Source organism: Amblyomma americanum, chromosome 1 (genome assembly GCF_052857255.1).
Source record: "Amblyomma americanum isolate KBUSLIRL-KWMA chromosome 1, ASM5285725v1, whole genome shotgun sequence".
In the NCBI taxonomy this organism is placed as follows: domain Eukaryota; kingdom Metazoa; phylum Arthropoda; class Arachnida; order Ixodida; family Ixodidae; genus Amblyomma; species Amblyomma americanum.
This window is the reverse complement of record NC_135497.1, coordinates 400735038-400737893: the sequence shown is the minus strand read 5'-3', so window position 1 is coordinate 400737893 and position 2856 is coordinate 400735038. Positions and strand designations below refer to the sequence as shown.

At 49.8% G+C, this 2856-nt stretch overlaps 1 pseudogene; it reads left to right on the top strand.

Moving 5' to 3' along the window:
• The first annotated feature begins 1349 nt into the window (after nt 1–1349).
• LOC144123812 (uncharacterized) lies at nt 1350–2640 on the top strand (annotated as a pseudogene).
• Nucleotides 2641–2856: the final 216 nt, after the last annotated feature.

The following is a 2856-nucleotide window of genomic DNA, read 5'->3' as shown; positions in this document are numbered from 1 at the left end:
TTGTTGGGGGGACTGGCCGGCCCCTTTGCCTCATGTTCAGGGGGCCCCGCCTACCTGCCAAACTTTGCTGCACGTGTGATTTACCGGTCCGCCATGCCCTGCCCCTCGAGCTTACCATCCCCCACCCTTAACCCTGGCCACCAAGACGTGATCCCGCATAATGTACAATAAGCCGCGTCCAGTAACCCCCCATTCCCCCCCCCCCCCCCCCCAATATTATCCCAAAGCTAACATCAACAACAGAGCACCTACTCCGAGCAAATAATAAATGTCTTCTCGTTAATTACGCAACAAGTTTCCTCCCGCTGCCTCGAACAGCCGCAAAAGAAAATTAAAATTGCTCTATGTCACGTCAAATGGCCGCGAGGCCCGTGCTGCGCATTCAGTACCTCTTCCGGAACCTTCCGTCGACGTGTCGTCGGTAGATCGCTGCCCAGAACTCTACGCTGGCTGTTTCTGAGAGCGGCTTTCCAGAGCTGTGTGTGCTGCTTGGCTGGGGAGAACGTGCTCTGCTACTTGCACGCGCTAGAGCTTTTACCAAGTCCCGAGTGCACTGGCCGTGGTAGCAGGTGTCCGCTACACAGGCGTCCGCTGCTGAGATGCTCGTTGCCCTCGACGGATTCTGTACGCAGGTGAGGCGCTGCTCACATGAGGCTCAGCCCTCGGCTGATGTGCGCTGTCTTCGTACATTTATGCACCCACTCAACTTTTCGAGCTACTGCGGTTATTATGCGCACAACGGAAATTCTAGTCGTAAAGAGTATAGCTTCATTTAGACGAGTGCCTTCCCTTCGTTTACACCAAATCGCATGAAGTAGCTACAGTGTCTTATTATCGGCAGCTTCTACCGCAGAGGTCACATTTGCGACTGCACACACATATATGTGTGTGTTAGCGGCGGCGGCTGGCCGGCCAAGTTATTCATCCGACGCACTTCGCTCACGAGCTGTCGAATACTTCGATGCATTCGGCACGTGGCATCGGAATGTTACGCGGCTATATACTGTTACGTAGCGGCCAGCTGAAGAAAGAGACACGATGATCGATGGTAATGAGAAGATTTATTGGCTGCTGGCCTAGCGCGAGCGCTCCTGCCCGCGCCACTGCACAGTCATTACCCCCTGAACAGCCTTCAGGCCTGCGCCCAAAATTTTGACGTCACATCCGGCAGGCTGACACTTGCAGATGCATCATCGCCATTGACAAGATTTTAATCCCTGCTGTTCTTTCTTTCACAATCTCTGCGCCGCGCGGGCCGACTGGTTGCAGCGGCGTGCTCGCGTTTGTCGTCTCTCGTCGTTGTTTTGCGGCAATTTTGCTTCCGTGTGCGATGTGCAGTGTATACTGAAATGCCGAACAAGTGTTGTGTGCCAGGGTGCAACAGAAATTACGATACGGGCATGAAGATACGAGTATTTTCTTTCCCAAAAGACCACGACACATTCAAGAAGTGGTTACGCGCCATTCCAAGAAAGGACTTCGTGCCCACTTCGTACACTAAGGTAAGTAATGTTTATGGTACTGTTATGTGCTCCTGGTTGCTTTTACTTAATCAGCACGTTTATTGTGATACTTCCGAAGCCCAGATAGATTGATTGTGGCCACATTTCTTTGCTGCAAACACGCTTATAGACAAAGGGGCTAGCATTAGGCTATTTTAATAATTGGATTCGGAGATCTTTACTAAACGTTTGTACGTTTGTGCAGGTTTGCGCCGATCATTTCGACGCTTCATGCATCGAGTCGACGACATCGTACACGGATCCAAGAACAGCAAATGTTCTTGCAGTTCGATTGCCAGTACCGCGGTTGCGCCGTGGATCGGTGCCTACCGTATTTCTAAACTGCCCTTCGTACCTTTCAGCACCAAACAACATTAAGAGAGAAGCACCTGATACTGAGAGGAGCCGACTAGAAGCTTCCCAACTCGCCCGCGCGGTTAAAGGATAACTGGCGTCATATGAAGCGGAGCAGGAGAGAGACCAATTTTCGTCACTCGAACTAAAGGCGCGCCTACAAGTGGCATCAGTGTCAGTGCAGTGGACTGGGATTCATAAAGAAAAGTGTACTATGTTTTTGAACATCACCAATGATCGTGAACCTTGGTTGAAGCCGTCATTGACAGTGTTCGAAGGCTTCCAAGTCCCAGCCTGCTACTACGGATCCGCGATCAAGAATCTTGGTAGCGCTGTTGTACCAGACTCGGTTTGCAATGTAAGCTCCTTGTTGGTTGCAAATTTTGAACAACCTGTGCATGCTGTCTGACGAGTCTGGCGAGCGTTGTATTTCTCGCCACCTGTCGCTTGCAGTGAATTCCCTTCTAGACAAATTGGAAGCAAGCATTAATGAAAACAAGAAAGGGGCTGTGAAGTTTTTAAAGGAACATCTAACACTGCTCTCTGCAGACCGTATTCAGTACAGCACACAGGTGCTGGTGTTTGCATGCATTCTCCGCACAATGTCGCCGCATGCCAACAAGTATTTGAGAAAAACAAGTACTACCCTTGCCCCATCCGAGCACTATTAGGAAAGTGTGCTCATCTGTACAAATGTGCCCAGAAATTGATTCTTGTGATGCAACTTTTCTTCAGTATGTTTCCCAGAGATTTACACAACTGCAGCCACATGATAAGACAGTGACGTTGATGCTTGACGAAGTTCATATCAAGCCTTGTTTTGATTATAAAGGGGGCAGCATATGTGGTGCTGCAGTGAATTCCAGCGAGGCAGCCACATCTGTACACGTGTTTATGATAAAAAGTCTGCTGAGCTCATTCAAGGAGGTAGCACATATTCTTCCGGTAAAAACCATACAGGGCAACCAACTTCATGCCATACTGAGGAAGGTGATCATAC